The sequence below is a fragment of the Crotalus tigris genome, unplaced genomic scaffold (genome assembly GCF_016545835.1).
Source record: "Crotalus tigris isolate CLP2741 ecotype Arizona unplaced genomic scaffold, ASM1654583v1 scf7180000017668.6805642782:7212621, whole genome shotgun sequence".
Classification (NCBI taxonomy): domain Eukaryota; kingdom Metazoa; phylum Chordata; class Lepidosauria; order Squamata; family Viperidae; genus Crotalus; species Crotalus tigris.
In genome coordinates, this window is record NW_024096554.1 from 5,654,714 (window position 1) to 5,668,419 (window position 13,706).

The 13,706-nt window shown below is 43.8% G+C and overlaps 1 protein-coding gene across 1 annotated transcript in view; it reads right to left on the reverse strand.

Moving 5' to 3' along the window:
- Positions 1–3,560, reverse strand: part of CEP350 (centrosomal protein 350) — a 114,891-nt gene extending 111,331 nt beyond the window's left edge. Inside the window, exon 1 of the mRNA XM_039337144.1 lies at positions 3,447–3,560. The gene's annotated coding sequence lies outside the window, so the exon portion shown is untranslated. The remainder of the gene's footprint in view (positions 1–3,446) is intronic.
- Positions 3,561–13,706: the final 10,146 nt, after the last annotated feature.

Here is a 13,706-nt window from a genome sequence, read left to right on the forward strand (position 1 = left end):
TACCACTCTAATGGCAGAAAGTGAAGAGGAACTAAAGAGCCTCTTGATGCAGGTGAAGAAGGAGAGTGCAAAAGTTGGCTTGAAACTCAACATTAAGAAAACCAAAATCATGGCATCCGGCCCTCTCAATTCCTGGCAAATAGATGGGGAAGAAATGGAGGTAGTGACAGATTTTATTTTTCTGGGCTCAAAGATCCCCTCAGATGGGGACTGCAGCCAAGAAATTAAAAGATGCTTGCTCCTGGGGAGGAAAGCTATGGCAAATCTAGACAGCATTCTAAAAAGCAGAGACATCACCCTGCCAACAAAAGTGCGTATAGTCCAGGCCATGGTTTTCCCAGTTGCAATGTATGGCTGTGAAAGTTTGACCATAAGAAAGGCTGAGCACCAAAGAATTGAGGCCTTTGAACTATGGTGCTGGAGAAGACTCCTGCGAGTCCCTTGGACTGCAAGGCGTTCAAACCGTTCAGTCCTAGAAGACATCAACCCCGACTGCTCTTTAGAAGGCCAGATCCTGAAGTTGAAACTCAAATACTTTGGCCACCTAATGAGAAGGAAGGACTCACTGGAGAAGGGCCTAATGCTGGGAAAGATTGAGGGCAATAGAAGAAGGGGACGACAGAGAATGCGATGGCTGGATGGAGTCACTGAAGCAGTAGGTGTGAACTTAAATGGACTCCAGAAGATGGTAGAGGACAGGAAGACCTGGAGGAACGTTGTCCATGGGGTCGCGATGGGTCGGACACGACTTCGCAATTAACAACAACAACATGCCTTTAAAATATCACCGAATTCAGAGATTTATGCTAGTAATGAGCATGGGTAAATTGCCTCTGAGTTAAATTGTGGTACAGTTATAGTCAATGTAATCCTATTAATATTTATTCAGTAATAAGCAACATGAAATTCCATTAAAGCAAACACCTAGCTTTCAGATCTCAGGCTGAATTTACATGCCAGGCTAACCATAATAAAGTTGTTTTGGCTGAATATTCTGCAAACACACACACACACACACACACCATATGATGGCTTGATACTGGGGATTAATCCAAACATGACCAATTGTATTTTATTTAAAGAGCCATGGTGAAAAAAACCTTGGCTAGAAGATAGGTGAACTAGATAATTGACCAGCCTAAAATAGCTTGATGGGAAAACATTGAGATGAACATCAATGCCTTGGTCTTGAGATCCCTTATACTGCAACCTCCTGGATTTTATTCTTCATTTATATTTAAACTAGAGATGCATGAGCACTCTATTTCTCTTCAAAAGAAAATGGTTTAGTAGCAAGCCAGGTGGAAACCAGTGATTTTCCAGTTTCTATGCCTTGCAGTTAAAGTTATTCCATCAGCATTCCATAGTTCTCCTTGTTGTCTATGTCCTCTACATTGCTGTGTCCCTCAGTAAAAAAATATTGAGAAGTAAAAGCTATAGATAGTGGCATGCAGAAGTTAAACTGCTGTATGCTGAAGTATCTGAATACATACTTTACACTAAGTTATAAGCCATAGTTTATAAAACAAAAACAAAAACTGAGTTCATACAATGCACAAAGCAAAAACAAAACATATTGCACATGACTTTATTTGTTTCTATAGCCAAGTAAATCTCAACCAAGCAACTCTGGGCAGCTTACAATTCTAAGATTATAAAACAAATTAAAAAACAGTAAAATACCTACAAAATGACTTATATACTATATCTAGAATGAAACATAAAATTGAGACAATTCCCATTAATATTGCGTCCTTTCTAACATTTTACTATATAAGTCTAATGTAATTTAAGTTATAATCTTGAACTGGTGTTTGAAAACTTTTTAAACAAGGCATAAGTGAAAACTGGATATACAATGACATTTGTGTACAACAGGGCTGTACACCACCTGAGATTCTAATATAAAAATGTTCTTTGAGATGTACAGTTTGTAGCTGGTCACCTAGAACCAGCCTTCAGTTCCTTAAACAGATATGTCCTTTACCAGAAACATTCTGTGGTGGGCCACCATCTGAATCCAGAGTAAGAAGATCTAGTCAGGTGCTAAACATGAATGCTTTTGCATGCTCTAACATCCCTTCATACCATTAAATCTGAAGGAGTCTATGTCACAATGCACAATTATCAATATTCACTTATAAACAGAACAAAACATTTGGGGTCATCCTCAGTGTTTTTTGAGAGTGCCAGCATGCACCAAATTTTGGATACTCACTGTACTAAAGTTATACTAAAGATGCTTTTTCAAGAGGCAACTGGACTTTTTTCAAGAGGCAACGAAAAATCCAGTTGCCTCTTGAAAAAGCATCTTTAGTATAACTATAATACTTAGTACAAAAGTACTAAGTTATACTTAGTGAGTAACCAAAATTTGGTATATGCTGGCACTCCCCCCCCCCCAAAAGAAAACGCTTTGGGGAGAACCATGACCTGGATAACTGAAAATTTCCATATACATTTACTAAAGTTATAATTTAAATTCTGCAGAAAAAAAGCTAGTTTCTGAAGAACTGCACACATTTGCATTGCACAATTTGTTCTGCTTCTTAACTTAAATACTGACAAAATCCATTGTGCAATGCCTTAAAGTTGCTTTCTCTGATTACTTGGAATGATGTTTTCCTTCTTTTAGTAGATGAGACTTCAATTTCAAACCATACTTAAAGGCTTAAACATTTGTATTTTATTTAAAATTTGAGCCAAGTTATTTATGCCTTGGGTGAGAACTTTGGATTGCTTTGTTTGGGATTTCCCCCCCCCCCCATGGCTTTCCATGGTATTCTCTGGAGTCTTTTCCAACACCAAAGCTCCAAAGCCTCAGTATTGTTCGTATCAAAATTTTCACTTCCACAGAGTATCACAGTAAATACAGTTGCTTTCACTATTCCAATCTTTGTAGGCATGGACCCATTATGGAATTTGAATATTGTTTACAATGGCTTCATGGCTGCTCTATCAAGTGCTGTATAATTTGCTCTGCCACAAAATATATATTGGATTTTAATAAAATTACATCAAAATAATATTTATTAAAAAAGAACAAGTGGTACTCTACACAAAAATCATATGCATATATATACCACTATTGAAAGCATATACATTCTAAATTCCTACTTACTATTATTATTATCAAATATTCCATGTCCAGATATAATTTGTATTCTTGGTTTTAACATCTTCACTAGAAGCAGTTTTAAACAACATACCTAAAATCACCATAATTTTCTCTCCAGTTTCCCTCTTTGAAGCCTCTCCATGAGGTAGCCATATAATTCCTTTTATTAATATTTTACGTTTTTTTAATTAATGCATGAAACCAAGGCATAAATATTAAGAAAAAAAGATCATAGAACACTTAGCAAGGAAAAACAAAGCAATTTCTTTTTGCAATCATCTTTTTAAAATATAAAAGATACTGTAGTAAAACACATTAAAACTTTTACCTGCTGGAAACAATCTGAGATGGTAAGGAAGATAACCAAATGACCTCTCATTTTAAATCTGTTTTAATGAGCTATTACCAGGCTTACATACAAGTGACTCATAGCCAGGAAAATTGAAATAACATGTACCAGAGAGTACTGTTAGTGAGGGAGAGAAGGATGATATGTAAAGAAACATGCTATCATTTTACATGAGTCAGATTTATTACAACTTAAGAGAGGGGCAGTGGAAAATTTTCCACTCCATGGTACTCTTGCACACTTCTCCTAAAAATAGATCAGGCAGCTGGTACTTATAGCTGAAACCAAAGAAGATAGAAGAGCAGCATAAAAGGAAGTCTAATGGTATTTTGGGAAAGTATGCCTCCACCTGTTGAGGCCAGACTAAGGATCATCCACAAATACATAGAGCCACAGATCCGCCTAGTGTTATTATGATTTGAAATTGGATACGACTAATGGAAACTGCAAAAGGAAAGCCAGGAATATAAAATCAAAATTCCTACAGCTATACATATTCCCTAATCAGTATTGTTCGTGTTTGAATTATTAGCAAATTGGTTTGAAATCAGTGATAATTTTGAGATCATTTTCAGAAATACTCTTATCATCCCCCATCCTTCTTCCCTTGCATCTCCTTTTCCTTCTTCTAAATGAATAACTTTCTACTTGCCTATCTGTAAATTCCATACAGGTTTTTTTCAGCCCATTTTGGTAAATTATCAAGTTATACATAAGAAAAAGTGCAAATGAAATCTTAATGAAAGTTTTACATCATAGCTGCCAACCTTTTTTTTCTTTCTTATAAAAGATGTCATAGTTTGTTATGTTCTATTACTAAAAATTGCATATTTTTCTACTGGGTTTTACTTAAGCACCTCTAACTATTAGGAAATAATAAATATTGTTATGGAACCTGGTTATTTTTAAAATAACACCAAAATAGGTTTGTTGAAGAATTGGTATAAATGTTGCATCAAGAAATCATATTTTATCAATTAATTAATTAGATTAATTATTAGGAAGTACTTTGTTAATACTTTGCTGAAATCAGGTTATACCACCAGCATTCCCACAATCTAGTAAGGAAGTGTAGTGATATGTGCAAATATGGTATGGTACCATGTTAAAAAGCAGAAGATGGTGAGTCCTACCTTAGCCATCAAATCTGGCTGGGTGACTTTGGGCCACTCACTCTGTCTCAGCCCAACCCATCTCACAGGGCTGTTATTGTGGGGAAAATAGGAGGAGGAAATGTATTAGATATCTTCACTGCCTTGTGTTATTTATAAAAATAATAAAGGTGAGATACAAATAAATAATCAATAAATGATGTTGGGGGTTGGGGGAGGAGATGCTCCCTAGAGCAGGGGTCTTCAAACTTGGCCCTTTTATGACTTGTGGACTTCAACTCACAGAATTCCTCAGCCAGCGTGCCTGGCTGAGGAATTCTGGGAGTTGAAGTCCACAAGTCATAAAAGGACCAAGTTTGAAGACCCCTGCCCTAGAGAATCAACTGATGGGGGGGAGAAGCACAGCTGCGTAACTGGAAGAGAAAGAAAATCAGAAAGTATCTTCACTGACTTTTCAGGCATTAAAAAGAATTGGTGGGAGATTTGTACTTTCAGACTTGCAAGATTCTCTTGATGCATTTTTCTAATAAAGTAGAGTTAGCTCATGTGGTCATGTTTCCTATCTTGTGTTTTTGGGAGAAGATTAGCCTGGCAACTGTCTTCTTGACAAATCCATGCTTTTTGGTAATCACCCTGTTCTTTTCCAAGGAGTTCATACATAATCTCTTTGTTTCTTTGTTCAATTTATTTGTAATCTGTTCTAAAACTCTGCAAGGAACAAACTATTCATGTTAAATTTTATAATAAAATTCATTAAATTTTTATTCTATTATTTTTATTAAATTACTATAAAACTGTGAAGAAGAAAAAAACCTCTGGGCTGTAGGATCTCCAAACATTTCTTCCAAACTACATAAATAAGGTGACCAACCGTCCTCCTTTAGAGAGGACAGTCCTCCTTTTGTAAGTTCTGTCCTCCTTCGAAAAGTGTCCTCCTACATGTCCTCCTTTTTGATATTTGAAGACTAATCTGCAGGGTTTTTTTTTTTCTCATAGAACGCTCAGAACGGCATTCCGGCACCTTTTTTTTAATGGGTTTTTTTTTCAACTTTTGTGTGAGCTGTACTACTCCCCCTCTTGGCTTTCGAAAGCCAATAGGAGTTGCTGCTGAGCGCGCCAAAACACCCGGCTGGCAAACTTTGCACATGCAAGTTGTCTGTATTATTGTTGCAATGAATAAAATGTTTCTTTTATTTATGATATTTTTTTCTTCAATTTATTTGTGTCCTCCTTTTCATTGTAAAAAAAGTTGGTCACCTTAACATAAAACGTTCTAAAGCTCCTCCCCTTTGAAAGTGGTCCAAAACAATCTTGCAGTTAATATAACAAGGAAAAATTCCTTATAAATTAGGATTGTTAGCTTTAAAGGAGATGTTCTTTTTTATTTGTGTTTTTTTTCTTCTATTCATATGGCTGTCATTTTGGTGAAGGGAAACTAAAGCTGACTGCTTAGTTTCTAGAAAAAGTGTGAAATGAGATGAAGGTGTTGGGAGAAACTTCCCCATTCAGACTCTTCCAGATGGGATTTTCGCAAGTGGCACAGATAGGAACAAATCCCAAGACGAATAGTGAGTTTCCACAATTGATTTTACAGGTGTTATTGCCGATTGGGGGTCAGATTGGAAAGTAGGAATGTCCTTTTTCCAAACAACCAAGTCAGATGGGGAGAAGGGGGTGTGGATTAAAATATGTTCAGCCTGGTCTCTCAGTCGCATGGGTACAGGCCTGTTCAGTACGGGGGCCATGATTTTTGGGTCTGGGTCGTCTAAGGGAAGCTGTAGTTTGAACTCAATTTGAGCCTGACTTTTTAATCTGGACAGTTCAGCCCAGCAATACCAATAGGGTAGCTGGGCTGGTTCTATTCTGGATCTAAGTGTTTTCAGTGTTTTGAATTTGAATGTGCCACCTTCTGGCCAAATCTGTTTTCCGCACTCATCTTTAAGCAAAGCCCATTTTTCACATAATTTCTTTAACTGTTTCTTTTTCATACAGTACGTGCCTGGATGGGTAGCTGATTCCCGTCCCAGGCTTCAAGCAAGCTTTTCATTGGGGAGCCTTTCTTGACCCTTGAATTGAAACATCCCATGATTCCCCTATTTCCAATGTAGTCATTCACTTCAGCTCAGTCGTGTCTGGTGCACTTGAAGTCTCCTTGTGAGACTGCCACCTACAACCACAGTTTTGGGGCCAAAAAGGGGCCGTGGAGCACTCTGGAATCCCTAACAGAGTATGTGTCGCTCCTTCAGGGATTCTCTACCATAATTTAAGACCATAAAGGGGTCTTTGAGGATTCATTTGCTCCCCTAGAGAGTATGGGTCACTCAATTACCAGCTTTACCTACACAACCACAGTTTTCGGACTTCAAATGTCCGGGAGGACCTCTGCTTGCTTTCAGAGGTCTGAGTTGCTTTGCTTATAAATTACTGGCGGATGGGGTCTGGTCTACCAATATAAAAAGAAATTTTCTGAAAGGGGTCTGATCTACCAATACAACAGTGTTGAGTCCTTGGCGGGAAGCAGACACGAGAAGCAGTTGAAGTTCTCAGTTTCCTTTATTCAGCGTTCAGCTTACAAGTAGATGGCTTCAGCAGCTCCCAAAACCTCCCAGCTTCTTATCTAGACGCTTCCCGGGTAAATGTGATACTTTTCCCGCGCCAGCACCCGCGCATGCGCACGGCGCTGGCGACAGCCTGTCTGGTCCCGGGCAGCTTTGCACCTGCCCGGGACTGCCTGCAAACGCCCGAGCCGTTTGGAAGGCTCGGGACATAACATCCCTTTCCCCCGGGCTAAAACTACTACCAACATATAATCATTTATTTTATGCAGTGTTCTGCTTCTCAGTGCTCCTATCGTTACCTGGCTTTTGTTTAGCCATCAATGTTATGTAATCCTCTAAGTATTTAGTAGACTTCTTTGCTCTCTGTGACCTTCTCAGCTCTGGGTTACTAGCATGAGTTCCCTGACTGGAGGGAGATGTGAGCCTGTTCTCCTTATTTTGCCTTGGTGCCTTCCAAGGACTGTGCCCCGCTGCCTGTCCTGCTTGCTCGCCCACCGGGCTCGTCAGGCCAGGGCTTCTGTCACTTTGTGACCTGGTTGACCTGCCTAGCTGTAGACCCTCGGGCCCCTTGACGTGATAGCCACTGCTGGGCGTCTCTGTTGAACCTCCTAGGTCCGTCCAAGACCTGTCAGGAGGCTGACCAGTCCCTGAACCCCGTTCTGTGTCCGGGCTTGTGTGGGTTCCTGTACTTTCCCAAAACTCAGTTACTCCCTGATTTGGGCTAGAGGTGTTGTAGTCGGGAATTGGTTCCTCGACCACCTCCCTGTATGTTTGACCCCCTGTAGAATTTGGGGTAAGGTCAGGCCAACCTTGGGGATTGTGTGCCAGCTCTCTTGCGGGGAATGATTTGTTGGGATGCCCCCGGGTAGCCTCCGTGACTGGAGTGCTGTGTGATGTGTGTGGAAGGTGAGTATGCCCCCGGGGTGACTCCCTGGCTGGAGTAGGCGTGGATGCCTGGTAGTTAGGTAGGCTCATAGAATTCTTGTTCGGAGCTCTCGCGGAACCCTGGGATGGGCCGTTTGTGGCTCCATCAGTGGAGATGGGCAGCAGCTCGTGCCTTTCCCTTTGCTCCAAAGGGTCCCCCTCCCCCCCTGGAAAAGACCCAGGAGTCTCATCTGAAAAGTCCCGCCTAGGGCGGAGTTGGTCGATGTGCCAACGCAGGACACGACCGTTGTCCAGGGCAACCTCGTAGGAGAGAGGACCTGTGACCCTGGAAATAGAAGCGGGGACCCAGGTATGACCAGGCCCGTAATTGCGAGCCCAAACCGGGGCACCCACAAGTAGTTGTCTAGGTGCCCTAGGATGTGAGGTAGATGAAGGCAGTCTGTCCGGATGCAACCGGTCAAGTTTAGTAGTAAGTTGACGCCCCCAGCGAAGTTCAGCTGGGCTTCTCCCTGTAGAAGTGGACGGTGTGGTGCGATAAGAAAGGAGAAAGTCAGCCAACCTGTGATGCCAGTCCCCGTAGGTGAGTCTTTTCAAGGCGTCCTTTGTGATGCGCACCATACGTTCAGCCATACCGTTGGTGGACGGGTGGAAGGGTGCAGACGTGGCATGACGAATCATGTTAGCCTGTAAGAAAGCTTGGAATTCGGAGGAAGTGAATTGAGGGCCGTTGTCAGACACAATGACATCTGGAAGCCCGTGTGCAGCAAAAATCCCCCTCAGTACCTGAAGAGTCTTTGCAGTGGTGGTGGATGAGACAGGTACAACCTCAAGCCATTTTGAATGGCTGTCAACAAGGACCAAGAAGAACTGGCCCTGAAAGGGCCCAGCGTAGTCAATGTGCACCCTAGACCATGGGGACTGCGTTTCCTCCCATTTATGCACGGGAGCTTGGGGCATCTCTGGGCGAGATCGTTGGCACAGGTGGCATGCATGCACCTTCGCCTCAATATCCTTATCTAAAACAGGCCACCACAAGTGGCTGCGTGCAAGAGCCTTCATACGAACAATGCCAGGATGACCCTCGTGGAGGGATTCTAAGACCCTAGTCCTCATTGAGGAGGGAATGACAACTCTGTTTCCCCAAAGCAGACAACCCTGAGAAAGGGACAACTCGTTTCTTTTGGACCAGAAACTCTGAAACTCAGGACTAGGGCAGTGCTCAGGCCAACCGGACAAAACCCAGGAACGGACACGTGAAAGTGTGTGATCTGTACCTGTTTCAGCGGCAACATTCCTGGCACTCAGAGGGAGCTCGGGCAAGGCTTGGATTGATAGAATGTTGACAGCTGGCACAGGGTCAGCTTCTACTACTGGCAGAGGCAATCTACTGAGGCCATCAGCATGGCCCATTTCTTTCCCAGGCTTGTGGAGTAAAGAAAAATCATATGCAGACAGAAAAATAGACCACCTAAGCATTCTAGGGGAAATGATTTGGGGAGTCTGCTTACGTGTGGTAAACAGTCCCAGCAGAGGCTTATGGTCAGTAAAGACCGTGAAATGCCTGCCATATAGAAAATCGTGGAATTTTTTAATTCCAGCGACAACAGCCAGAGCCTCCCTGTCTATCTGAGCGTAGTTGCGCTCAGCAGAAGACAATGTTCTGGAGTAATATGCAACAGGAACCTGAGTTCCATCAGACCTGAGGTGGCTCAGGACAGCTCCTACCCCGTAAGGGGACGCATCACATGCGATGCACACAGGAAGAGATTCGTTGAAATGTGCAAGTACACTGTTAGAAGTGAGCAAGGCCTTGACTTTGTTAAAGCAAGCCTCATGTGTTTGTGACCACTGCCACACTGCTTGTTTGTCTAGTAGCCTGTGAAGAGGCTCAGCTACACTAGCTTTATGTGGAAGAAAAGAATTGTAGAAATTCAGGAGGCCCAGGAAGGCCTGAAGTTCGGCCTTGGACTTTGGCCTAGGTGCTTCTAAAATAGCTGTTAGTTTGGATTCAGCAGGGTGAATCCCAGCAGCATCAATTTTGAACCCCAGAAATTCAGTAGAAGGCACCCCAATCTTGCATTTGTCTTTTTTGAGCTTGAGGCCTGACTTCCTGAATCTTAACAGAACAGCCCTTAGCCTTTCAGCTAGAATGTGTGTGGAGTCTCCTGCAATTAAGACATCATCAAAGTAGGGGCAAACCCCTGGTATACCCCGTAGTGTGTTTTCCATTACGCTTTGGAAAATCCCAGGAGCGACATTCACTCCAAACTGCAGCCTTTTTACCTTAAAGGCTCCCCTGTGGGTCACAATAGTCTGAGCTATAGCAGCATCATCATCAACAGGCAGCTGTTGATACGCTTGAGCTAGGTCAAGCTTTGCAAAAACGCGCCCCCCCTTGAGGGAGGCCAGAATATGACTGACCACAGGAACAGGATAGGCATGTTGCTGCAATGCCTTATTCAGAGTGCATTTGTAGTCAGCACAAATGCGAATGTCCCCATTTGCCTTTAGAGGCGTGACAATGGGGGTCTCCCAAGGACTGGAATCAACAGGTTCTAGGATTCCCTGTTGAATCAGTTTATCTAACTCAGTGTCCTGTGACGTGTATCCCCAGGGCCTCAAACCAATCGAGTCCTATGAGACTCGTTCGTTCACCCCCTACTACTAATAAGTCTAGTGGACCTTCAAAACTCTTGTATTGCACGTTAAGGGTGGCCTCCCCCTTAACACACACTCTTGAATTTTGAAAATCTGTTAACACAATGTCAGAAGGCCTTAACTTGGCCTGAGTTCCACTACCGGAACAAATCTTCCTAAATGTATGCAAGGAGATAATTGAAAAGGCAGACCCTGTGTCTAGTTCCATAGATAATGGAACCCCTTGTAGCTTCACCTTGAGTGACAGCTTTTTCTTAATGGGCTTGTGTGTGCCTGTCCTAAGGATGCTTCTTCGCGAAGCGCAAAAACCTACCCTATTCTGGCTGGGGAATCTGGTACCTTTCAGGCGCAGTTCTTCCTGAGGTTGTACCTTTCGTCGGCCCAGACACACAGCTGCAATGTGTCCTTGTTTGCCGCATGCCCGGCAGGTAGCGGAGCGGAACTTGCAGTCGGTTCTCCTGTGGCGACCTCCACAGCCGATGCACTTGAGCGGAGCTGAAGAGCTTCCCTTCTGTTTTTCTTCCGTCGTGGGGTGGAGACGGTCGACTTCCTCGTCCGGATCCTCCTCGGAGTTTCTTTGGGCGTCTTCCTGGTGCACGGATGCAACCTCTGGACTGTTTCTGATCGGCCGCATGTTCTTGACAGCGCCGCCTGCTGCTTCTTCTGCGGTGACTTCCCTTAAGGCATCTTGGTAGGACAATTCTTCTTTAGCGAAAAGTCTTTGTTGTAGATCTCGATGCCTTAACCCGCACACGAATCGGTCCCTCAGTCGTTCTTCGAGGTCTTTGAACTCGCAGTGCTTGGCGGCCTTCCGTAATGCGGCGATGAATTCTTTGGCCGACTCACCGGGCCGTTGATCCCTCTGCTCGAAGGTGTGGCGCCATGCGATGACGGACATCTTGGGGTGGAAGTGCTCCTTCAGTAGCTTCTTCAGATCTGCGTAGCTGACAGACTCTACTGGAACAGGTGCTGCAAGGTTTTCTGCGATGTCGAAGGCGTCTTGACCGCAAACACAAAGCAGGGTGGCAGCCTTCAAGCTCTCTTCCCTCACTTGGTTTGCCTTGAAGTAGTTCTCCACCCTGGCTACGTATGACTCCCACCGCTCTGGATGTGAGACGTCGAATTCCGAAAGCCTTCCGATTTTCGCCATCTTCAGAAGACGGGTCTATCAGCCAGCCTACCCCCGAATGCGCACTGGATTGGCGGGTAGCTGCCGAGTCGACGCCGTTCCGCCGCTCAGGACTCACTTGGGTAAGCTTACACTTCTTCCTTTCCAGGCGGTGTAAGGCATCCCACCTTCGTCGCCAGTGTTGAGTCCTTGGCGGGAAGCAGACATGAGAAGCAGTTAAGTTCTCAGTTTCCTTTATTCAGCGTTCAGCTTACAAGTAGATGGCTTCAGCAGCTCCCAAAACCTCCCAGCTTCTTATATAGACGCTTCCCGGGTAAATGTGATACTTTTCCCGCGCCAGCACCCGCGCATGCGCACGGCGCTGGCGACAGCCTGTCTGGTCCCGGGCAGCTTTGCACCTGCCCGGGACTGCCTGCAAACGCCCGAGCCGTTTGCAAGGCTCGGGACATAACAGAAAGATTTTACAACACTTTTACTGCCTGCTCAGCTCTCCCTTTCTCAGAAGGTCTCACACTCCCCTTGCTTTCCCGGGCCCTGCTGGTCACAGCTCCAGGGGAGCTAGCAGCAGGCCAGGATGAGGCTGGAGGGCATACAGAGGGAGTGAGATTCAGCTGATTGTCAGAGGAGGGTGCCCCAAACATACATCCACACACTCTTCCTTTCGTTCTTCAGACCTTTTGAATCCAGAAATTTAAATTTGGTGGCACTTACCCTCTTTCCAGGTAGCTGTTTGAGCACCAGACTCAAAGACTCCCTTTAATACCTGTTGCTGACTGGGCAGGGTCCGTGGAGACTTCCCTGCAGAACAAGGCGTCCTTTGCCAGCTGGGTGATGGCTCTTCTGGGCCCAGTCCGGTGGCCGGGTGAGCTGGAAATCCCATCTGGGTCACCAGGTAATTGTTGGGAAGAACTCCCCCATTCAGGCTCTTCCAGCCAGGATTTTCACAAGCGGTGCAGAGAAGAACAAATAGAATGTGAAGCCAGCTACCAGAAAGATAGGTTTAATCACGGAGATTAAGGTTGAGTGACAATTCAGCATGAATCTCCGGCTAGCTAGACAGAATGGTCCCCAAAGGTGAGTTCTTATACCCTTTCATGGCTTTCAAAATTGTCTTTTCTGATTCGTTGATCAGTGTCTATTGATGGGTTAATTTTTTTATCAATTCTGTCTAGGAAAATGTTAATCTTTGCCCCAGGAGGGATCCGGTATGATTTATTTTATTATTATAAACCTTTTAGTGTTTCTATTTTAATCCTGTCAGTCCTAATTGCTGTTACCCGGTTCTGCATTCTTGCGGTTTAGACTTGATACTTTGTAGCCAGTGTGTGTTAAATGTTTGTTTATTTAGCCTCAGGCTGCCGCTGAGTCAGACTAGTTTGTATTGGGTTCTTCCTGTATTTGCCAAGGTTTTCCTTTGGGGTGAAGAGGGGGGTGTCCTTCTCTCATCAGAGACGAGGTCATGAGAATGTGCCCCTCAGACAAAAATCTTTTACTGCAGATGAGGGGACATGAGAGTGAATCCTGTGTCAGAAATTGATATTTTGCAACCAGCTTGTTTTTCAAGATAAGCCAATCTCATGCCCCTGCCCAAAAAATGGGGCTGCATTTGAATAGCTCTGCAAGGACCTGTGGCCTTCCCCAACATGAGGTCAGAGAGCTTCCAAAGGTAAGTTTGGGGTGTGATGGGCATGTGGAGATAACCATAAAATATGTTAATAATGACAATCATCCCTAATTTCTTTAAAAAGTAGTTTTGAAAACCAAATTAAAAAAAATATGTGTGGACATCTGTAAATATTGTGGACATCCTCAACTTACGACCACAATTGAGCCCAAAATTTATGTTGCTAAGTGAAACATTTGTTAAGTGACCTTTGTTGCCAGAGTTGTTAAGTGA